Here is a 25,045-nt window from a genome sequence, read left to right as displayed (position 1 = left end):
TTGGTAATGCTGCACAAATCATCCGAATTATCTCATTATTAAAATCAGTTCCTCTATCTGTCTCTAACATGACTGGAAAGCCAAATCTCGGGATCAACTCTCTTAGAAGTAGTTTTGCTACTGTGAGACTATCGTTTCTTCTCATTGGATAGGCTTCCACCCAGCGAGAGAACAAACAAACAACAACCAAAACATATTTTAGCCAATTACATGGGGGAAGCTCAATAAAATCGAATTGGAGTCGGGTGAATGGTCCTGCTGCCTTTCCAATTCGTCCCCAACTAACAACTGTCTTTCTGCCTTGCTTTTGCTGCTGACGGTGACTCACCTCTGGCACAGACTCTCTGCAATGACCCTGAATTTTGTGTTATACCACGCCTGCTTGAAGAGACTAATTATTGCCTCTCTTCCAACATATGCAATTCCATGGTATACCCTTGCCATTTGGGAAAGTAAACAATTTGGCATGACTGGTCTTCCATCAATATAAACCCACACTTTGTCCTCTGCTTTCTTTCTGCAGCCTGAATTTTTCCAAATTTCCTTTTCCTCGTCACTTGCCTCTTCCTGCAAGTGCCTGATTTCATCCCAAGTTTCAAATGAAGAAGAGAACACTAGGTGGCAATTGGTATTTCCTTTTTCCATCTCTCTGTTTAGGGCTATTAAATTTTGTGCACAGAAACACACTACCTGATCGGCATATGTTGCCTTTCGTCACATAATCATCTCCTGACTTATGTGCGGAATATTTTACCACTGCAATTCTTTTGGGCAATTGCATGGCTTCCAATAAATCTTTCAGTTTGCTGTTCCTGATTGGGTAACATGAAGAAGTCAGAAATCTCTTTTGCATCCACAACTGCCCGAAGTCAAGAACAACTCCGAAACTATATTGGCTGTCAGTAAATATGGTTACCATCAGGCATTTGGCAATTTTGCTTGCTCTAATCAGAGCTATCAATTCAGCAATTTGTGCGGAGTTTACCCCTTTAGACCGGATGCTTTCAAAACTCCCGCTATGGTGCATACAGCATAGGCAGAACACAATTCACCTTTCTCATTCCTCAAACATGATCCATCAACAAACATAACACAGTCTGATTCTTCTAGTGGGGCATCCTCAATGTCAGGCCTTTGTTTGGTGCACAATTCTGTCACATCCAAACAATCATGATCTGCTTCATCCCTCACTTCCTCACAATATGAATTCAGCAACAGGGTTGCCAGATTTACAGTAGTGCACCTTACCATAGTCACATTTTCAGCACCCAAGATCACTCTTTCGTACCTAGTCAACCAACTATTGGTCATATACTGCGTCCTCGTCCGTTTCAAAAGAATCTCATCTGAATGTGGCACATATACCTTAACTGGATGTCACATCACAATCGCTTCACTCTGTTCCAAACATACACAAGTAGCAGCCACTGCTTTCAAACAGCCTGGCAATGCTGCAGCAACTGAATCTAAAGTAGCAGAAAAATATGCTACTGGACGTCATGCCATTCCATGCTTCTGAGTTAGGACTGAAAGTGAACACCCATCTCTTTCACAGCAGTACAATGCAAAATCCTTTGCATAAACTGCCATTCCCGACGCAGGTGCTCGACAAAGACTATTTAGCAATTTAGTAAAAGCTTCCATGCTTTCATCATTCAAAACAATCAGATCTTTCACATTTTTTCATTTCAACCTCTGTAGAGATTTTGCAATCAGTGAAAAACCACTGATCCACTGTCTACAGCATCCAACCATTCCCAAAAACATTCAAACTTCTTTCTGAGTTTTAGGTGGGCTCATTTGTTTAATCACACTAATTCGTTCTGGTGTCACCCTCCTGACTCCTTTTTAGGTCTCGGCTAGCGTTGAGCGCACATGCGCTCCTCGCCTCAAGACTTATAGTCATCAAATTACTTTGGAGAAGGGGACTCGAGGCGCGGCCCTCATTTTCATTGGGTAGCATTAGCGTTTATGTTAAAAGCTGGTTTCCCATTGAAAATGAGGGTTTTAGGTTGCCTCCCTTTGGCTTTTTTGCCCGGCCCATCAGGACTGGATCGCCTGCATTACGGCTGTCGTGACAAAGTTTCTTATCAGAAGCTTCGTCACGCTGCCTTGCTTGCGCCCATCCGGCTCTCTGATTGAGCCTGACAAAAAAGGAGACATGGTGCCTCGTGTTTATTTTTGCATCTCGCTTTCACTTTAAAGTGAAAGCCTGATGCAAAATGACGAGCGCTTGGTTTTCTTGTTATTCTTAGTTTACATGCATGAGACCCCGTGCCTCCCTGCAGCATTTCTACTGGATGTTAACACCCCGGGATAGTTTTGCATTATTGAGCAATGCATGCAAGTGTCTTCGGGGACCCTCGCTGTCTGTGCATGGAGTAAATAAAACCTGAACGAGCCTGTCATCCCGCAGACGGGCGCGTTTTCACTTCCATGGGGCAGCTTCAAAGGGCTTCAGCGACCCCCGGATAATTGATGCCAGATGCAACAAGGGTCAAAGTTCACATCTGGAGCAGGAAGGGATTAAGGTGGCTCTATTTGGAGATTCGCAGTGCCGTGAGATCGATTTTTCTAATCTGCCTCGCTTGTTTTATTGAAACAGTCTGATCTTTTTTATAAGAGAGACCATAAATTATGCAAAACACGTGTAGCATCCTGTAACATGCATCATTACGAGGGTTGTTCATTCTTTAAAGAGCTGCTCTTTTTCGAGGCCTGTGTGTTATAAAAAACTTTCAGCAGGTGAGTGCCTTCATCAGAAGAAATCTGCCCTGGATGCTACCTGGAACTGCTAAGTACCAACACGTCTACAATTAGTATCTTCTGCTTGAGCCGTAAAGAGCGGAAAGTTGATCTTCTCTGCCCTCTAGCGGCTGTGGCAGATACTTCACCCACTCTGCACCTCAAGCACTAAGTGGTAGCGAGAAGAAAAGGGAGGACTTCGAGGAGCGAGGTGGGTTGTAGGTGAAGGGACAGCTTCCCTTCTGTGTTTTTGTACCATCTTTTGCCGGCAGGCACTAGGGAGAAGGAATCAAGGCGGGAGGGGAAGAGGGCACAGAGCAATGAAGAGCTGCGTCTGTGAAGTGCACTTGCTGCTATGTGCTGGCTCGGGGAGGGAGGGCCTAGCGCAGCTGGTGTTCGGCTGTTCGTGCTTCGAGTATTGCTCACACACAGAAAGGATTCTCCCTCTGCCGGGCGATGCCACCAGTTGAAAGCAGGTAATCCCAAAGTCTCAGGAGGACATGGTGAGCCACCCCGGGTGGTACTGCAGTTTGTCCACTAACTGGTCGAGTAGCAGCTCTGTGATGGATGCGCAATGACGCCGTCTTCTGTGCGCACTTTTGCGTCTTCCGATCCGCGGACCTCTATACCCAACTTCTGCTAGCGGGGAGGGGGCAGGGCAGCGAGAATGCCTGCCACCCAACCGAACATTCGCTTGGAATCGAATTTCTCCTGGCCATGTTAAAATGACTTTTGCCGATTTTGGGAATGCCAGCGTAAATGGGAGCTGCACGGAGCACGACCGATCCTCCCAGGCCAGGAATGCCTCGGAGAACAACAGCACCCTCGGGTCCCTGCTGTCCCTGGACCCACAGGCCATCAGGGTGGGCATATTCCTGGCCGTCTTCATCCTCTTCGCCATCGTGGACAACATTCTGGTCATCCTGTCGGTGGCCTTCAACCGGCACCTGCAGACGGTCACCAACTACTTCATCGTCAACCTGGCCATAGCTGACCTGCTGCTCAGCACCACGGTGCTGCCCTTCACTGCCACCCTAGAGGTGCTGGGCTTCTGGGTCTTCGGGCGCATCTTCTGCAATGTCTGGGTGGCGGTGGACATCCTGTGCTGCACGGCATCCATCATGAGCCTGTGCATCATCTCCATAGACGGGTACATCAGGGTCAAGTACTCGCTCAAGTCTCGACCATCATGACAGAGCGCAAGGCCGTGGTGATCCTCGTCCTCCTCTGGCTCTCCTTCATGGTCATCTCCGTCGGGCCCCTGCTGGGTTGTAAGGAGCCCCTTCCGCCAGGTGAGAGCATGTGCAGCATCACCAAGGAGCTCGGCTACATCCTTTTCTCGTTGCTCTGCTCCTGCTACCTGCCGCTCCTTGTGATCTTGGTCATGTACTTCCAGATCTACGTGGTGGGCCGCCGGACCACGTGCAGCCTGGAGGCGGCCATCAAGAAGGAACGCATCAAGTCCTTGGAGGTGGTGTTGCGCATCCACTGCCGCAGCGTGCTGGAGTAGTCGCTGTCCCAGGACAAGTCCAGTCACACCTTCCGCAGCTCCCTCTCCGTTCACCTGCTCAAGTTTTCCTGTGAAAAGAAGGCAGCCAAGACGCTGGCCAACATTGTGGGGGACTTCATCCTCTGCTGGTACCCTTTCTTCGTGCTGCCGCTAGGTAGGTGATACCTGCTGCGCTGCGCGGCTGAGAGGAGCGCAAGGCGCCACCTGTGGACGCTCTCTTCATCCACCTTCCACAAAGTGACAGGACTTTAACATACACGTGCAAATTACACAGGCGATGCATTAAACCATTCCAATTCACATTAAAAACACAAGGCGGTTTCAGTGGTTTACGGTTTTAAATTCTATCTGTGGCAAACGTCAATGAGTGGGGTGTGCACCCATTGAACCCTACAAACGGGCATCACTGTGCCATTTTCAATCGCACCAGCCTCCCTTCCAACAAAATGGGTAAAACATCCCCAATTAATTTTGACAAGTGAAACACCGACCTGGCACCGTGTAACATCTATAGGCTGTCTCTTTCACATGTGTATTAATGTAGATACTTTTTTAATGTTCTTGTGCGAGCTGGAGAGCTCTCCGTCCGTCTCTTCATCTGTCTGTCCGTCTCTTCATCTGTCCGTCCATTCATCTGTTTGTCCGTTCCCCTATCCATCTTTCGTGTCCCTCTCTCTCTGCAGCTATCCTTCCATCTAATTTCTAGTTATTTGTTTGGTGATCAACCTGTGTTATGTCCCTCTGTCGTCCAGCTGTCTCATTTTATCTATATATCTGCCATTAGGTCAGCCATTAGCATGTCCGTCCTGTACGAACATCTTCCTGCCAGCCTCACCGCGCTCAGTCAGCCTGGCTGGAATAATCAATTATCCGTGTGTGCACGCGCGCATCGGTGCTTCAACATGTGCGTTTTCTGTTTCATCGTGTGCCCACCCGGATTAGCGTGCAATAATTGCTACCATCAATATCGCAATTGAATTCATAGCGCTTACTACTCCAGACAAAGCACTGAAGCACTTAACACCGGGCAGAACGCTGCCCCTGAACCCAAGGGTAGTGGTGAACCCAGTGGGGATTGAAGAGGGTCTCCTTGGCAACTTTTCTTTTGTTCTTTACAAGATTTTACCTGTTGCAAAGGCTTGTTTTACCGTAGCTACCTACATACGTTCCAAAGGAAAACTTCTGAAAAGCTAGTAAACAAGCATTAAAAATGCAATAGTTCTCGTCTTTAATTAAGTTAAAGCCATTTGCGTTGCTATACAATACCATTAGCAAAGCAAATGGCTTTCACTTAATCAAAGGCGAGACGTATTGCATTTTCAATGCTTGTTCTATTTTGTGTCCTAGGTACTGGACTTCCTGTTTACAAAATTGAAATTTTGCTGGTGACACCTTGTGTCTACCTTCCGCCAAATGGTTCAGTAAGGCAATAGTATCTGTCACACATGCCTCTCGTGTCTTTGATGCCACTAACAGGTCATCAATGTACTGAACCAAAACTTAATTTCCCGGCATGATCAATGCCTCGAAGCACTTTTTCAGAATCTGATTGAAAATTGGAGGACTCTCCGTGTACCCTTGAGGAACTCAGCACCCTGCCAAGACACGTTCTCTGAACCGGAATGCAAACAAATATTGGCTTTCTGGATGTTAAGGATTCATGAAAAATGCTTGTCACAAATCAATCACTGTGTACCATTCGGCATCACTGGGAATTTGATACAGAATAACTGCTGGATTTGACACTATTGGACAACAGGGTACTACAATCTTATTAATTCTTCTTAAATCCTGTACTAGTCTGTATTTTCCACTTGGCTTTTTAATTCCCATGATAGGCGAATTACAAAGACTGCTCAATATTTCTTTCAGAATTCCCTGCTCAATCATTTAGTCAATTACAGGAACAACTCCTGCAATTACTTCTGGACTTATTTTGTACTGAGGTGTGTTTGGATAAAAGGCACCTTCTTTCACCGTAACCTGAATAGAATCTACATTTGCCATTAGACCTATCTCGTTTCCTGTAAAATCCTATAAATCCGACCTTACTGTACTTTTTAACTCTTCGGGCAGATTTTCTTCTGTGAGAAGTGAAAACAATTCATCAACTTCTGTTCCTTGCTTCGCTAACATCATCTTGAATGCGACATCCTCATCAGGTCTCTTAAAAACGATAAATGGTACAATTCATTTTACGGTGTAAATCTCTTCCTAAGAGATTCACTGGACTCGTGTCAAACACTACAAAACGATGCATGTCTCTGAGACTCCCAATGTGAACTTCTATTGGACTTGTGACTGGCCTTCTAATATGTTTATTCGAGACTCCTACAACCTGGATAGTTTCTCCCGAGAGGGGTAGGTTCGGAATTTATGCTGCTTTCACAGTAGAACAGTTAGCGCCAGTATCCATTAGGAATGTAATATCATTACCTTCCACCTTTCCGTCAACGAATGGACCTGACTGATCTACAGCTAAGGATGGCCAAGCACACACTTTTCTTCCCCTTCAGCAACTAAAACTGGGTACAAACCCTCAGTTATCACAGTTCTCCTCCATCTTTTCATTTTATCTTCCCTTTTCTCAAAAGGATATCTAGACAATATATTTCTGTATCTCCTGCCTCCTCGATATTTCCCTCTTTTGAATGCCTCTACTTCCCATTCCTCTAACGCTTCATACTGTGTAGGCCTGGGATTTGGTTCTAGTGAATTCATTTGATTTCTCAAATTCTGTTAAATCCTTACATTGAATGAACCATGCTGTGGGAAAGCTATAACACTATCATCCTTTGTATATTCCACCCAATTCTCTAACCAAGTACACATATGGTATCCTCGGTCCCACATCATAAAAGAAGTAGGCGTTCTTGGAGGTGGGATAGGAGTTCCCTCTATAGTCACTATTGATTTGTGCTTTTTAAAGAAATTCTTTATTTTCTTAAGCAAGTTCATTTTTCTAACTCCTTTAACTAATGTATCTCAGCAAACAAACAAGGAAAACCTTTCCTTCATTCGACTTATTCTATTTGTCAGTGTTCGCCCTATATCAGCGCGGCTCACACCAACCGTCCAATCACAGTTCCTTTATGTATCTACTGTCTCAACCAATACCAGCACGGCTCATACCAACCAGCCAATCCAAATTTACTTCACTCCCGCTGCCTGACCAATGCCAGTGTGTCCTTTTTGTGACACCAGTATTACTCAGGCTACTGACCCTCCCTTTATGGTCTTTACTTTTCAAAGAGAAATTCTTTCACTTCAAGTAAAACAGCAACCAGCGCTATTTTACACCTAAATAAGCTACAGGTGGACTTGGTACTCCTCTAGGGATAAGGCCAAAGTTTGCAAGAGTAATGTTTGGTGTAAAAGAGGTCTTGGTACTCCTCTGGGGATAAGACCAGAGTTTCGGAAGTGGACATTTAAATATTTCAGACACTTTACTCACATACGAGATAATCCCTAAATCTAACACCTACAGCCTTTCGCCGTACAGTATTATAACAACAGACAAAGTACTTCTGTAGTGTGATTTCTTTATCCACACTCATCCTCTGCCTATTTCAGGCTAAATTTCCATTCCTAGATTCCTCAGGTAACTCCGTACCTGTACTTCTAGACAACACAGAACAGGACACTAACTTTTCATGTTAAGAACATATAATTAATAATCAATAATTATTGCCAAACTAATCAATAATTTAATCATCCTCTGCTACCAGAAAACTGACCCAGCGCAACACCTAATCAAGGATCAATACTTGATAATATCACATATAAATGGCCCATACACATTAACTCATACCCCTGATGCGCTGGGGGTCAAGGTTTTTTGACGTAATAAATTGCTTTCTTATACAGGTTCATATCTGACATTTCTAAATACATAGCTGAGCCTGCATGTCAACTCTCTTTCCTCTGGTCCATGGACCATTAGTTGAGAAGTTGATGGTAATATTAGTACTATCTATCTATCTATCTATCTATCTATCTATCTATCTATCTATCTATCTATCTATCTATCTATCTATCTATCTATCTATCTATCTATCTATCTATCTATCTATCTATCTATCTATCTATCTATCTATCTATCTATCTATCTATCTATCTATCTATCTATCTATCTATCTATCTATCTATCTATCTATCCATCCATCCATCCATCCATCTATCTATCTATCTATCTATCTATCTATCTATCTATCTATCTATCTATCTATCTATCTATCTATCTATCTATCTATCTATCTATCTATCTATCTATCTATCTATCTATCTATCTATCTATCTATCTATCTATCTATCTATCTATTTAGTTAGCTAAATAATCATCGGTATGATTAATAAAGTTTATCGCAAAATAATGTGAGAGAAAGAATGCCCATTGCATACAAGTCACAAGGCAAACACCAAAAATTCACAAAGGGAGAGAAAAAGATCAATGAAATGCAGTGTCATACTCATCAAAGGAACAAAATGCATATGAAGGAGTGGATAGATGAAGAGACATAAGTTTCAGAGACAAAAATAAATTGCAAATGATTATGCAAATTGTAGGAGAACATGGAAAACTATACTAACCCAAAGATCTCTTAAAAATACTACCACCCTGGCCAAGGCGGTAGCGGGGGTTCCCTGTGGTAGAGTCAGGGAACAAATATTTCAGGATACAGGAACGGGACGGGGACAGGATCAGCTATGCCTCTCTGTAAACCGATGGACAGAGACGAGTCACCCCTCTATCTTGCTCTCTCTCCTGCATCATCCTCCATAACACCATCCCCAGGGCACCCCAGTTATATGCTAAAACCTACATGTCCAAACTCCAAACTACAATAGTTGAAACAATTTTCAGAACTCAGTCCCTTATTGGATGGTTTGGGGGGTGGTTAATCACACCACCATGATCACATTCATTATTTTACAGTCTTCTTTGTTTTCCATCATTCCATCGTTCTCATTATATGATCCTTGGCTCGTGGATACTTGTTTATTCATTCATGCTATATGTAACAATTTCATCGTTCACATGACTACTTTTCGCTGTGTCCACATAAGAAATATATACACTGATTTCGGGTTCCACGGCCAGTTCACTGGGAGCTCATTCCAGGGCTTGGCTGCGATGTAGGATGTAGGAGAAGGCTTGTCCGCCAGGTCTGTTTTTGCGGATGTGGGAGGTCTGTGCCAGGGCGAGGTCGGCGAAGCGGACATTCCTTTTGGGTACGTGGAAGGAAGACTCTCTCGTTGAGGTATTTGGGTCCGATGTTGTGTAGAGATGTGTAGGCATGGGTGAGGAGTTTGAAGGTTACTCTCTTCTCGACGGGGAGCCAGTGGAGGTCTTGTAGGTGCTGGGTCATGTGTTTGTGCTGTGGGGTCCCGAGGACAAGTCTGGCTGCGTCGTTCAGGATGGTTTGGAGCTTGTGTAGAAGAGTTCTGTTGATTCCGGCCTAGAGGGCATTGCCGTAGTCCAGTCTGCTGGTTATGATTGCGTGGGTGTCGGTCTTTCTGCATTCGGGGGTATCCATTTGAAGGCCTTTCAGAGGATGCGTAGGCAGTTGAAGCTGGTGGAGACGACGGAGTTGATCTGGCAGCTCATGGTGAGGGAGGAGTTCAGGATGATGCTGGGGTTCCGTGCATGGTCTGCGGGGTGGGTGGGTTCCCGAGGGCAGAGGGCCACCAGGTGTTGTCCCAGGTGGAGTTGGAGAGTCCTACGATGAGGACCTCAGTCTTCTCCGAGTTGAGCTTCAGGCAGCTATCTTTCATCCAGGCCGCGACGTCCTTCATTCCTTCAATAGAAGCAGAGTCTGGTGTCTTTGGGGTTCTTCATGAGGAAGAGGATGAGCTGGGTGTCGTCGGCGTATGAGACTATGCTAAGGCCATGCTGTCTGACGATGGCGGCGAGGGGGGCCATGTAGATGTTGAAGAGCGTGGGGCTGAGCGATGATCCTTCGGGTACTCCGCAGTTGATCTCTGTGGGTTTGGAAAGGAAGGGGGGGAGTCTGATCCTCTGGGTTCTGCCAAAGTAGAGATGGACAGCTAAGCATATCCATCTCAGTCCAAGAAGTGGAGGCGGCGATAGCTCAGGGTATTTGTTTGAAGGCTCCCATCACATATGGAGTGCCCCTTGACCTCTTCAAGGGTATACCGGTTTTGTGTGCACCGTTACTAACCAATATTTTCAAAGCAGCTATTATTGGCTCAATACATGGACAGTGGAACCTGTCTTTAAAATGGGGGATAGAAATCACCCTGTGTGCTACAGGCCAATTTCATTGATTGATGTGACAGTAAAGGTATTAGGAAGGGTCCTTCTTGCATGTTAAGAATGGGCATCCACAAATGGGGTTCTTTCGAAAACACAGTATGGTTTGAGAAGGGAGCTGGGCACGACTGAACAATGCATCAATCTGTCTCTGACTGTCAGTAAGTACACAAAGTTCATGAGGAGCTCTATACATCTGGCCTTCATAGACTTATCTAGTTCTTTCGACACTGTCAATCGGGACTGATTATGGCCAATGATGGGAGAGATGGGAGTAGAGAAAGCACTGATAGTACTTCTACGTAGGTTACACGTAAACATAACAGTTAGGATAAAGTTCGGTAGCAAGTGTGAAAAAACACAATCAATTTCTTCAACCGAGGGGGTCCACCAAGGTTGTGTTTTAGCCCCCTTTTTATTTCCTATTTATAGTAATGGGCTCAAGGCTTTTTTATTGAAGAGAAAGCTTGATTTCCCGAGAATCGGTTACACTTTTGTGCCACTGCTCTCATAAGCAGTTGATACAGTCCTGTTGTCAAGGACATCTATGAGCCTTCAGAAATCCCTTGATGCTTTTACAGAGTTTATGATATCTCTTGATTTAAAAGTTAATTTGCGGAAATCATATCTTATGGTGTGCGGTCCGCAGACTACAAAAACAAAAACGTTCATGATGCAGGGAAAAGTGATAGAAAAAATTCAAAACTTTGCATATTTGGGTAATCTATTCAATGCACAGCTGACATGGGACCCTCGATTGACTTTAAGAGCTCATCAGACAAGCAGGACCTCGGATGCGCTTTCTCAGTTTGCGGCTAAATTAGAGCAGAAACCAGTTAAAGAATTATTAACTGTTCATAGAGCAAAATGCCTTTCCATCGCCACTTATGGTTCGGGGGTATTGGGGTATAGCAGGAGTAATAAGCTTCAAGTTGTAGAGAACATATTCTTTAGAAGACTCCTGATGGTACCCAAAAGTGCCTCTACAACAATTGGGTCTGGAGTCTATTGAGGACCATATTGCCCATGCCCCTCTGTGTTTATGGGCTACGATTTGGCTATCTGAGGATTTATCTTTGTCAAGAGCTATCATTAGGGACTATCTTGCCATCTGTAGTGTTGATAAGGTCCCCTGGTTCCATTATATGAAACGCAGGTTCCATGAGATTGGATTAGTTGACCTTTTTGAAATTCCCCAAAACATGATCCCTAAAGCAAAAGATTCTATTAACTTGTCTTTTTTTACTAGGGACAATATGCATCATCAACAGCGCCATGGATACTTAGGAATTCTGACCCCTGCTTTGGCTAGCCTTCTGATCACTCATTCACAGTTTTATTTAGCTTTTAGCACAAATTTGCACAATGGATTTTATCTTACAAGGTACTGGCTAGGCAAAGTGCACTTTTTGGTAGCTTTCCCGTGCCAAGTAGGAGAGTCGAATAAGCTCACGCAATGTCCTTGTGACAATCTGTCCTAAAAAAGTACCCTACACTTTGTATTTTTTTTGTGCACTTTATAAGTCATCGAGAGCAAGGTTTCTGCTCCCATTACTGAGAAAGCAACGCCCGTGTACTGATTGAGACGGTTTTAGATATCTGCATTTACTGGCCTCTGTTGACATCTGCATTGCGGTTGTGAATTTCATCAGGGTTGCCGTTGATATCAGAAAGCGATATGGGAAAAACATGCACTAAAGGGCAGGCATTGAAACCCTCAAGATAAGTGTGCTAAACCTCTTGTGAAGTGATGAATTCTTAGCACATGTTGGTAATGTGCCTATTTTAAGTGACCCTAATGCCCTAACCAAAATGTTTTTCTACTTATCCCAGTGTATTGTCAGAGCCGCCCCCATGTGGAAACAACACAGTTAACCCGGGTGACATGGCGGACCCTCTGGGAGCCCATTCTTAAGGGCACCTGCTTTGAGGTTTTTGTCTCCCTGGTTTTGACTGTAGTATCAGGGTTGCATTTTATTGGCTGATGTATTAAGTGGGAAATCGATTAAAATATGGATACTGGTATGGAATGTTCGATTGATTACGTTTTTATGTATTTAGAATGTCTTTGCACTGTGCACTTTTATGGTTCATTGAACCGAAATAAAGTTAACATGACTGACTGACTGACTTGCCCACTCTAATGAAGGGCAATTCTTTCTTCTAGAATAAAGAACAATGTGGGAATCTGTTCCAGAGGGAATAAAGGTTGGTTAAAATGTGTTACCCTTTGTTAGAGTTTCTTTAGCTGTGTGAGTCATTTTTGTGGTTCCTGTACTTGATCTGATACTTGTCTTCATGTTTTAACATGACACCGTCTTAAGATGTTCTTGGAAATATTAACAATAAGTATGTGTCTATAGTTCTTGGCTCGCCTGCAGACTAATTTAGTCAAAACGCATGAAAGTCTTCTGGTAGAAAGCTCATTTATAATTCCAATTTGGTTTATTATTTTCCAAGCAGCTCCAGCATAAAAGTTGATTAGTATTCAGGTCATGTGCTAATTTAATTAAGTAAAATGGAAATCTAATTTCAAGCATTGTCGTCCACATTTGCATATGACGATCAGTATAGATGCATCTGGAATTGAAAAGATGAACGTTGGATTGAGCAAATTTACTAGTTATCAATTTATTCAGGTTGGATTGTGATTTACAGCTTTCATTTGATAGAATGCAACTCCACAATTGTAAATTGAGTATTGATAATTTCCACTTGAAATAATGTATGTTACTTTGGATCTTTCCTTCATTGGACTGGTGCAAAAAACGGACTCGTTTTTGATGTACTGGATATTGTGAAATCAGATTATTAAGCATTATCAAGGGTGTAGCCTTAGCGTGGATGTATGTGACACTCAGGTCACCAGTGGATGTCCTGTTTAATGTGTGATGGAATAAAAAGTGCTATACCTGATGCTTAACCACAAATATGTGTTCTGTATGTATAACCAAATCGTTCAGCATCATCAATTGAATGTGAATAGGGTTGAGTTCTCAATGAATCCCAGTTCAACTGAGGGCAGTGGTGACATATGTGTTTAGTTTTGGTGGACTCGATTTTTTAGGCCACTCCTGTGTACTTATAACAATTCTGATAGTCAAGCTCTAAAGGTTCACGCAGGTCCCACATCCAGCTTTGTGGACAAATAGGCCCTCAGCTCGACCTCCATGGGAATATCTGTCACAAAAATGCATCTGGCGGTGTGGCAGATTAATTTCCTTACAGCTGAATGCCGAGCTGACCGCCATGTTTATACATCCTAGTTGCTTTTCAGAAGTAAAAGTTCAAAGTCGGGGGGGGATTGTTTCAGAAATGCAAAAGAAAAATGTCCCCAGAAATAGGGATTACCAAACAGCAGGCCGAATAAAAGAAAATAATGTTAATCCAAGACATTTTCATAACAACCCAATGAAAGCATTCAACTATATTCCCCCTCCCCTCAGTTCAATCACAACAGCAGCTATAGTGGTCGGATGAAAAACACACACCTTCGTGTTCTCTGTTCCTAATCACTCTTTTCAGTCATGAGAGAAGAGGGTAATTCACATCTCTACAAAACTATTCCAAATAAGAGTGGATTCCAAATTCCCATTGCCATCCAAAATAAATATTTCAGAGCTGAAGAGAATATTTTACGTAGGAAAATGCAAAATTGGTGATTGAGAAGTGCTGAGTGTTTTTTAGCTTGCTCTTTATTAATTTTGTAAACCATATTGCTCTCAATGAATATTTGTCATCTCTACACTTTCTCTACACTGTCTATGTGAATACTGAGCATGGCGATCAATGCAGTTTCCTTTCACATTAGAGAGAAAATATAAAAGTAAGCATTTGTAACTGAGAGAAAATCAAAAAGAAAAAGAAAAAAATCAGGCACCTGTGGATTCAAATAGAATGTTAATATGTTCCGCGAGACACTCGTATATTCAATTAATCCTTCACAATTTCTTCATAATATCCAGGTCTAGGGTAATTTTCCAGACTAGTCTCTGTCAAATGTATGATACACCAAGTGATGTATTTACCATTATGTCATCATTAAGGAGGTCTTTCATCCGCCTTAACCTTCACTGCCAGCATCATCGTATCCCATGTGGTACAGCTCTTCCTAGCATCATCGTTATCTCAGCCCTGGTTCATTTACACTCATCTGGCAACTATTACTGCACTCGAAGAGCCTCTGCCGATTTCCAGGACAAGGCTAGTCTTCTCTGGGCCAAACCCGGAGCTAAGGGAATCAAGAGCATAACACTTTTGTGGTTGCAAAGGTCAAATGTAAGTCTTTGCAAAATAGAAACGGCATTTTTAAATGTAAAAAACCCAAATTATGTTTCAGTAAAATGTTGCTGAATCGCAATTTGTGTTTGCTAATAAATACCAACAGTATTTGGAAGGGGCAAGCAAAGGATGTCCTTTCCAAATAATGATTCTTTAAGCTATGTAATAATGTTTTGCAACCGAAATCCAGTCAAAAGAGGTGATAACCAATTGTAATTGAGAAGAGGTCCACAGGGAACCCTTTCCCCTTTCTCGATGAGGCATTTTTTTGGGTTAGGAGTAGGCAGTGGCCCCTGGGATCTAAGCCTACTCCAACAAAATGGCTGTAGAGCCTTTCATTTGTTTCTAAATACATCCTATTTTCCTTTTCGGAAAATGGGCTGAATTTAGATTTTATAAAAAGATTGCGTTATATAAAAGCAATCACAGACGTGGCGGTCTGTTGACCCCGGCACTCCACCATGCCTGTGATTCTAGCCAATTTGACTGGGTTGCAATTTCTGACCTACCTCCTGCATATTAATGAGGTAGGTCAAATTGCTACCCATTACAATTCGGTACTTCGTGAATGAATTTTTTAATATATAGGTTGGTTTGCAAAATACTAATCAATTCAGTAGAAGTCAGTGAACACATTGGGACCACTTCTACTGAAAACATTTTAGTACATTTCAACTAGGAAATCACAAATTGTGATTCATTATTATTCACAATTTTCGATTTATTATTAAAAAGATTAGTATATTAGGCCTCGAGTCCAGTGTAGTGACTTGCACAGCCATGATGGGTGAAGCAATCTAACACACCTCCAATGAAACACCCCATTTATCAGCCTAAATTCCCAATTTTCACTAGCCATTGGTGCCAGGAACAACAGTAATTGCACCCCTTGTAAAACAGGCGCAGGTGTTACTGTCCTGTTTGCCGATACAACCCTGCGGCTGCTGGCGGTGCACCAGGATCCCCTTTGCCCTGCCTCTGCTGCTACTGTGCTTCTGGGCCAAGACCGGAAAGGCGTGATCCTGCACCCACCTATGTGGCATTCACCAGCTGGCCGCTACCGCATGCAGGGTCTTGGTCTGGGCAGAAGCAGAGACATTGTGGGACTTGAAGGGAGCCCCGGCCATGAGAAAAAAACCTGACCGCAGCACCGAGTCTGCGCAATGTTAGGAGGCTGACCGAAATGTGCTGCCCCATGTCAAACACATCCCTGTTCTGGCTGCTCTGTCGGGTGTACCAACTCCACTTACCATACAGATGCTGCGGCTATTCACAGCCTGTTATGGGGGAGCGAGGGCCTGAGCGACTCGCTTTCTGCTGCAGACTGTGTCCCTGGTCCCTTCTTGGCACCAGGCGCACTGTTGGGAACATCGGTGGCTGTGGAGCCTTCCCTAGCACTTATGCCTTTTCAACACTCCGCTATAGAGTTCTGTCATGGGACCCTCAACGGAGCACAATACTCACCTGAAGACATATTTTATTTATTTATTTATTTATTTAAACTTCTAAAGCGCGCAGCTCCCCACAGTGGGTTTCCCGGCGCTCAGGGACGGACTGAAGAAGAAAAAATAGCAAACTGATTTTACTGGGCTACAAATTACTGCTGGAAGAGCCAAGTTTTAAGTCCCTTGCGGAAACGAAAGAGATTGGTTTCTGTCTTTAGGGTCAAAGGAAGAGCATTCCAAAATTTAGGACCTAAATAGGCAAAAGAACGGCCTCCCATTTATGCCAGCCTAAATCTTGGAACAGAAAAATCACCGTGTACTGATGATCTTAGTGTTCGACTGGGTTTATAGGCCTGGATAAGGCCCTGAAGGTATTTTGGGGCTGAGCCGTGTTTGATTTTAAAAACGTGATACAGGGCTTTGAATTTAATTCCGTTTGGAATTTTAAGCCAATGAAGGTCACGAAGTGCTGTGGAAGCAGATGTTCTCCTAGGAACATTGCAGAGCAGTCGGGCAGCAGCGTTCTGCACAACCTGAAGTTTTTTTATGGTTGTTAGGTCGGCTCCAAGATATAGGACGTTGCCATAATCCAGTAACTGAGAGACAAGGAAAGACTTTATCCCCTAATCAGTGCATCTGATACCCCTGGGGAGGGACTGCTCCATGATCCCCACAATAGATGATTGTGCTCTATAAGACTGGGGGCACGGAGTCAGTGTTTGCAAGGAATTTTAACACCCCTGATTATCACTGAGGAAAGCGTAATTATCCGCTGCCATCACATTCGCCCTGCGCCATGCCCACACTGGCCTAATTTCCCCCCTGGACTCTGCCCCAAGTGGCCGTCCATGACTGAATAGAGCAAACTTGGTTCTCATGTATGTGGCCCTGTGCTCTCTCAAACACGGACTAAATTAGTGCCATTGCTGTAGTGCGTCACTGGCTGGACACACTGGGACAAGTTGAGCTGCTTGTACTGTGGTGTCTACGTGGGTCGACTGGCGTCAGCAAGCTGGATTTCCGGTGCAGCGGTCTGAACTTCTCTCTTGGAACATACGCCTCTTCTGCAATACCATGGGGTGGTTATGCTTGGGCTCCCAGAGTACACCTTCACATTCGTTCACAACTACCGGCACGGCTGGTGGTGGCCCTGATTCCTCGGACCTTCCCGGCCATTCCCCATCCATCGGGGACAGACTGGCCATAGTCCTGGAAGCATAGAGAAACTCATGCTTTCCTAGAGAGCACCCAAGCTTCCCTAGAAAACAAGAATGACATTGTAGCAATAGCACACCCACTGCTTCATACGGCTCACCACAAACCAGCCAACAAGGTTCGCACCGCGGAACAAAGCATTGCTAAACTTTAGCAAGGATCCCAGAAAATTGAATCATATTTGGAGTGCACGGCAGATGACACTGAGGGCTGTTCCAGGAGGAAGAATGTCCACATGGTCAGCCTCCCTAAGGGAACTGAGGAACATGATGCGGTCGTCTATGTTGAGTGCTGGATACAGGATCTGCTTCCTTAAGCTTCTGTTTCACAGTTCTTCCCAATTGAATTAGACCACAGCTTCCTGGCAAGAAAATCTCCCCCTGGCTCTAATCCCAGACCATTCCTGTACCGCTTACTTCATTACTGTGATTGTGATTGCATCCTTCAGGAAACTCGGAAACTCAAAGTTATTGTCATCAATAATGCTTGTGTAATATTTTTCCAGACTACACTGTGGTGGTGCAACGACAAAGGAACTGCTTCTTGGCTTTCAAACATTACCTCTGCAAACTGAAACTTTGATACTCACTCTTGTTCCCTGCCTGCCTCCAAGTGGTCACAGATTGGATGGAACGCTTCATTGGGTCCCCAGGAGATGTGTGGGATTGGCTAGAATCATCTGGACTTACAACCACTCGCCGGTCTCAGTCGGAGAATGCGGCACCGGATAACACCACTGGAGACAGCCGCAGGGGGCGCCGGCCAAAGCGTTTGCCTGGGCCTAAAGCTGCCCCCGATCTAGAGCAAGTTTTACTGGAAAGACGCTGCGCTTTGTAGATAGCAGCCAAAATACGAGATGCCACCCAGAACTCAGATCTTGATGACGACTTTACCGAATCCTTGAGTTATGACAGCTCGTTTCCCACTTGGCCCTATGGGATAGACTCGGCAACCCTCCAATGTCACACCACAGATGGCCAATGACATTATCTAAAGTATACTCCTCAATTTAGTGACTATTCATTTGATATGACTGCATTCGCTACTGCCTATTGTTGCTTAACCTGTACTTTTTGCACCCCGTTTTCCTTTGCAGGGAATGGTTTCCTGATATATGTTTTAGCATGTCCATACCATGCCTTACTGAAGCAGTGTGATGACCTCAGACCTCAATGATGCTCCCATCTGACTGTGCATTGATTGTCTACCTCAGGCTGGCGCACACATGTCCTCACTACAGCTGACGTGCGATCAAACTGTTTCTGTGCTTTACTGTCATATTTCGCTGACACAATGCAGTTGCCCTGGACCCTGCAGTGGCGCTCCAACGTGGACCTGATCACCTACTACTAGATGGTGCATGCACATTACATAGGATACCCATATTGGGTTGCATCCTTGCACCCCCTTTGTTGTTTGTATTGCCTTCTTAAACTCACACAGTTTGGCAGTTTTGGCAGATACATGTTGTAACTCTGCATTGATGGTATTCATTATTCTTTATTGGTTTTCTTCTCAGTTGAACTTTTCTGTTATATGTGACTCAGCGTTTTCATTCACACCTACATGATGCTAGCGTTGTCCATAAATTGCCCCCCTGCTCTGTGTGAGGTGGCCGACCAGTACACCCTCCTAAATCGACAACATGACCCACACTAACATTCTCACCTGGAATGTGAAGGGAATGCACACCCCCTTGTGCCAATATGATGTTTACTCATATCTCAAACATCGCTCCTCCTATGTAGCTTTATTGCAAGAAACGCACTCACTGAAACAACAAAGCTCCAAACGAGAAGTCGTGGCCAGGTGTTCACCACCAATTTCTCTTCCTTTGCCAGGGGCATTCTGATCTGGGTTAAACCAGAGGTCATTGTAGATACAGAGGGTCACTATGTATTTGTAAAGGGCTGTTTTGATGGACGCCATATCCTAATGGGCACCATATGTGCATCAAATATAGACCAAGGGCCTGATTTAGATTTCGCTGGATGGGTTACTCCATCACAATGATAAAGGATATCCCATCTGCCAAAATATTAATCCCATAGGATATTATGGTATTTATATTTCTGTGGACAGGATATCCATCACCGTTGTGACTGAGTAAGCCATCTGTAAAAATCTAAATAAGGCCCTAAGTCTCAATTATCCACAGCCTATCTGAGATGCTGTCCCACTGGGGTGGGGTCCATGGCTTACAGCGGGTGTCTTTAGTTGAGTCTTGTGCACTGATTTTGATTGTTCCTTTCCTCCTGTGCCTCACACAACCACAACCTCAAATGCCCGAGCACTGCATGACTAGCTTCTGCACTGGCAGCTAGTTGACATTTGGGGCCTGTGAAATGCAAATTCAAGAGTGTACTCCTTTTCCCCTTTGCCATATCACCTACACATCAGGATCGACCGGTTGGTTGGTACACCTGACTGAATTCCTTCTGTCACACACATTGCCTATATAGGCCGCACCCATTCTGATCATAACCCTATTACGACTCACATGGGATACTGGCCCCCCCACCATCCTTACTTGGCGATTGAAACAGCGGTGATAGAAGATCCCCCTTTCTGCACCTCACTAAGCTCCGCTATTGAGGATTATTTTAAGCTTAATAACGAAACAGCAACTACCAGACTAATTAAGTGGGCTGTGTTTAAGGTGGTGATTAGAGGCCATTGCTTAAGGGTAAACTGGAAGATGCACAGGCAGCTTGACAAAGACATAACCCAAATCGAAAGCAAACTCCTAGATCATGAAACTAGGGCAAGGACGGCAAACTGTCACCACCTAGCAGCGGTGCAACGCGTTCATGCTTCGCTACTAGAGTGACTGTGATGTTTCAACTATGCTGCTCATTCAGCTGAAACCCATGCCACTGCAAAAAAATGTGGCTCATTTCAGGCATGGCTTATACGCCAAGACCAACCCGTGGCACCCCATCATGGTATTGCATTCTGCTGCTGCCACTCTGCTCTATACTCAGAGCGACATACATAATGAGCTGACACACTATTACACCTCGCCTTGTTATACCAGTTGGTCTCCAGTGCCACTCAAGATTACATCAGTTCCTTCCTATTTACTGTGTCCCTGCCCCGTATCACACCACAGCAACAGATCAAACTTGAAGACCCCATAACACTCTTTGAAATACAGGAAGCAATACGTGCCCTCGCCAACGGCAGGACCCCGTGCCCGGATGGCCTGACTGCCGAATTTTACAAGGCCTATGCCCCACTCCTTTCCCCTCACCTACAAACACTGTATGAAGTGGTATTATTAGCCATATGCCTCTTTGTTTCAATTTGCGAAGTGCTATTCATATCCCTCCCCAAGCCGCAAAGAGATCGCACTGCAGTGGGTTCAAATAGATCCTTGGTGCTGCTTAATATAGATTATAAATGATGGCAAAAATCCTTGCAGATCAGCTGGCACCCTTGGTCCGGACTCTGGTCCAGCTGGATCAAAACTGGTTTGTCCTGCATGCAGCACCTCTCTTAGCCTACAGTGTTTCTTTTTCGCAAGCTGAAGTATGCTCTGCATTAGTGGCCTCGGCCCGGACACCTGGTACTGGACCTAGAGAAGGACTGCGGATCTCTGGAGTGGGCCTTCCTGTTTGAAACTCTACTGCCATATAGCATCGGGAATCGATTTATTCGATTGGTTAAATTGCAATTCAACCTGCCACTGGCTAGGGCCAAAACAGGCCTCCTTATCTCTGAACCAGTTCAAATATTCAGAGGCACCCATCAGTGCTGCCTGCTCTCCCCACTGCTCTTCTCCCTGGCAATATAGCCACTGGCAGTTGCCCTTTGGGAGCAGGGCGTAAATGGAGCATCCCCCTGGGTGACGGCATTCAGTTGATTACTTTTTATGCTGACATTCTGCTCCTTTACCTTAGAGATGTGCGCTCGATTCTCACTGTGTTTGCCCTGATGCTTTGCCGATCTCGCTGGCCTGAAAGACAACTGGGCTAAATTGTATCTGTTCCTCTTCCACCCTCTGCTCCTGAACCCAGACTTTAATTGAAATGGGGTTCTAATAACTTGGCGAGCCACTACATTCTGGTAATTAGGTGTCTGGGTATATCACTCACCTACGGACATTCTCACACAAGCTGCCACATCCCTGAGGGCACAGATGGCCTTCTGGTGGACATTCCCGCTGTTGGTGGTGAGCTGAAAAGCCCTCCTAAAATGGCCGTCCTCCCCTGCTTTTTATATTACTTTGCCAAATTCCCCCTTTAAATTCCACCACTCTTTTTTTGATCCTTTGGGAAACTAATGAGGGAATTCTTTTGGAACAAATCTCACTGCAGGGTGGCCCTCTCTAAGCTTCAGTTGCCTACAGACGAGGGCAGGCTTACTGTGCCGAACCTCAAACAGCAATACCTTGCCTCCCTACTCCAATGGGTGGCTAAATGGCTAGTGGTCTTTCAGCTGACCAATACAACCATGAGACTTTCTACCTGGAGCTAACCCAACACTCTTCAATTGTTCCATTCTTGCACCATGGCAACAACACCTGACCCTATGCTTCTTGGACTGGCATATCATTGCTTTTGCCGATGTCTTTATCTCACCCGATCAAAGATTCCCTATGCACCGGCAATGGCCTTGCTCGGTACACCAGGGGGGCACAGAATCACCTCGTCAGTGGAAGTAGCTGCTTGGTACGCAGTAGGCCTTCACACTTCAGGGGATATTCACCACAACGGAATCCTGCTTCCACATGAGTCCTTGATGGAGGACAATGGCATGCTCCTGACCATTTCCTTTTCTACAACTTACTGATCACGAGGTTAGCGAGCAAGTGGGGCACCATTGCACAAGAGCACTCGACACACCTCACTAGACAGTACCTTCATGTAATGGGATTGGGCGACACCTGATACATTGGTTTGCTGACTCGCTGCCTACCTATGCTGGACAGCAGCTCATGCCCCTGCACAGTCACTGAGAGGTAGATTTGGCTTGCTACCTCTCAGACAAAGAATGGGCTTCCTCACTAAAATACATTGTTACTTTCACCTCACTGATGGTCCCTGCCTTCGCTGTCTTCTGGGCCTGCTCGTCCCTTCATTGCCATTGGTGGGATGTTAAACTTCACTTATCCATTTTCACAGGGAGATCGGTATTACGCATGTGGGAAACATATCTCCTAGGTCTTATCCATAGGGACAAAAAAGCAGAGAATCACCTCAGGGTTTCTTTGATTGCTGTATTACTCAAAACCATAATCGTTAGTCTATTTCTCGATGCTTGTGTTGTTGGCCCTCTTAGTGGACTACTATACTCGTATCGAATCTTATCTCCTATAAGGTTATGTTCAGTCTGATGGACGCTTGCAAGTTGATGTGTGGCCAGTTCCTTTTGGCACTGTTCTTCTTTGAAGAACGAAATTTGCGAAATTCCATTGCACTCAACTATTGGGGACCTATTCTACTTGATAGCGTGAGGCACAGCGGAAAACAGGGTTTTTTCTTTTTTTTTTTTGTCCTCATTGCCCAGGTGTACAGGAGTTAGAACCTTGATCACTTTCCGGAGGCGCCTCTAGTGATCTTTTAGAGACCTGTAGTGGTACACTCTACACCTTGCCATCTGAACTCAACCATTGGTGCCTAGTCCGCCCAGTCGGCAACCACCAGAGTATTTGGCAATGTGGTATAGAGGCCTAATCATTGGACTCAATTGATTGGTGACTGTGCCCATTCCCCATAAGGAAGCCAAAACGCATTTTGCTTACATTTATATGTTCTATCCAGCATATTAGTGTATTTAATTGAAGCCAGCCATTCTCTTTTCCTAGGGGGTTAGCCTTAACCCAATTTTTGCAGACTTCCCTGCGCGCAAGTAGTATTAAGTAAAATATAATTTTGGGGGGTATTTTTTAACAAAGATACATGATTATTTGTGAGTCCAAAAAAGACCAGCAATTCACTTACCTGGGTTGCTTCCCCAAGTATAGAGAAAATTGTGTTGCTCACATCTAGCCAGAAACCTTGGATCACCGGACAGAGCATAAACATGTGAGTATCATCACCTTTCTCCTTGTTACATTTAGGACATCTAGATGCTGTTCCACTCCCCAGTTTAGATAATTTGTACGGAGTCCAATAAACCCTATGGAGACAGAAGAGGTGGTTCCGCCTTAAATTTGCGGGTCGAACTGTGGTGTATAGTATGTCAAAAGATACTTGCCATAAATCTGCTCTCCTGGCAAGCACTTCTCCCACAGCTCCTCCAGCAGGTTAAATTCTCCCTCCGCCATCTCCATTAGCAGCCAGTAACCATTTGCCACCTCTTTTTTGAAGGTTCACCTGGCTACCAAACTCTCTTCCAGTTTATTGGGCAGTCCTGCTCCATGACCATCAATGAGACTCCAACTCAACATTTGCAAATACTTAAATCTCGAGAGTTGGCCATTAGACAATGTTTGGCTCTCTTCCCAGGGTATTAGGGAACCATTCGCTATCAATTGACTCCACGTAGTGATTCCTGCGTTCTTTAATGGATGTACCATGCAGTCCTTTGTCTATTCTGGGGATCCAGGAGAGTCAAAAATTGGCGCCATATCACTATAAAAATTGATTTTTAACTGTCTTCTGACTTTATGCCATGTTTCTGCTAAGATCTGTAGGGTCTTTAGACAAATCTTTTTGAAAAAGCGCGGGTCTCCATATTTATGAATAAAGCCATATTCTCCCCCTTTTACATTTTTTAACATTGCTGTATACATCTTTCCTATTTCTGAGTCATCTGGCCCCTTAAACAACCCTTTCCCTCCTTTTAATAGAAAAACCCAGGCATAATAAAATAGATCTAACAACCTTAGGCCCCACTTCTCATATTGACATCTCAGTTTTTTCCACAAGATACGCACCCCTGTAGAGGCCCAAATAAAACTTGATATCTTAGATTGAGTTTTCTTGAGCCACTCATCCTTAAAAGCCACTGAAATATTCTGGAATAGGAAAGTAATTTTCAGGGATTTGCTCTATTTTCTCAGTTATTTTTAATGCCCAAGTACCCCATTTCCTTTTTAACACAACTCTCTTGAGTGGTGATATTCCAAGCCATTATTATGACAGTTTTCCCTTGATTGATTTCATATCCTGAGATCTTTCCAAAACCTGCCGCCAACTCATAAACTTTTGGTAATGCTGAACTAAGATTTGAAGTATATATCACCAGATTGTCTGCATATAACCCCACTTTTTTGCCAACCCTTGGCCCGAAAAGGGAGTATCTCCTCATGCTTCCTGATTTTCTCTGCCAAGGGTTCGATGTAAAGATTAAAAAGCAGTGGGGACAGCGGACACCCCTGTCTCGTCCCTCTGAAGATGTTGAATTTTTCAGATAACCTCCCCTTTATTGATATTTTTGCTGTGGGGTTTTTGTATATCTGTTTTATTGCCCTACAAAAGTTTCTTCCTAAGTTTGATAATCTCAATACTTCATGTAAATAAGACCAATTCACTTGGTCGAACACTTTGGTCGCGTCTACTCTGATGACCGCTAATGGCTCCTTTTCCACAGTGGCTAAATCAATGGCGCCTATGAGGCTATAAATTA

The 25,045-nt window shown here is 44.3% G+C and overlaps 1 pseudogene; it reads left to right on the top strand.

The window, feature by feature from the left end:
- Positions 1 to 3,470: 3,470 nt before the first annotated feature.
- LOC146821673 (alpha-1A adrenergic receptor pseudogene) lies at positions 3,471 to 15,952 on the top strand (annotated as a pseudogene).
- Positions 15,953 to 25,045: the final 9,093 nt, after the last annotated feature.

This window comes from Triturus cristatus, chromosome 6, assembly GCF_964204655.1.
Source record: "Triturus cristatus chromosome 6, aTriCri1.1, whole genome shotgun sequence".
Lineage (NCBI taxonomy): Eukaryota > Metazoa > Chordata > Amphibia > Caudata > Salamandridae > Triturus > Triturus cristatus.
Note: the sequence above shows the minus strand (reverse complement) of the source record. Positions and strands in the feature narration are given on the sequence as shown.